Consider the following 664-nt stretch of genomic DNA (forward strand, 5'->3'; position numbering starts at 1 on the left):
AAAAAAAACATATTCATGGTTAATGTGATAAGTTAGTCACATCTGATTCGAAGAGCACCTCCCCCCCAGCTTGGAATGCCAACCCCCCCCCCCATGAAAGAACGGAAAAGAAAGTTGGGGTAGGTATTTGTACAGAAAAATTGCCTACATGTGTGTAGAAAGTGTAATGTATCCATCTCAGACCACCTGCGAGGCAAGGGCTCCACGAGGTCAAGCGAACGGTCCAGGCTTTGCTCTAGAAAACAATGGACTAAGTGGATCCCTAGCCACACCAATCGGTGAGCTAGGCTTCGGGCTGAGAGCCCATGGAACTCTTGGCCACTGTATATAGCCAATCACGGGAGTGGGGTATGGTGTTTTCAGGGAATATAAACCGGTTTGCCAGCCGGCTAAACTTGTCTTGTTCTTCACCAGTAAAAGTATGAGAGCTGTAATCACTCATCCATCTCAGTACTTTTCAGAAAGCTTTAGGAAACAAAGCTGTTCCTCATTTTGACAAAGCATCACTGCTTCTTTGATGTGTAAAAAAATTGCCCGAAGAAGTTGCTTCAGCAAAGCTAAAAAAGGCTGCACTGCCATCTATTGACATATTGCTTCAGCCGTGCAGGTGAGAACACTACAAAGTCTGCGAGATAAAATATATTTAAGGCTCTGGAGGCGGTAG

The sequence above is a fragment of the Gekko japonicus genome, unplaced genomic scaffold, assembly GCF_001447785.1.
Source record: "Gekko japonicus isolate JY-2015 unplaced genomic scaffold, Gekko_japonicus_V1.1 scaffold4817, whole genome shotgun sequence".
In the NCBI taxonomy this organism is placed as follows: domain Eukaryota; kingdom Metazoa; phylum Chordata; class Lepidosauria; order Squamata; family Gekkonidae; genus Gekko; species Gekko japonicus.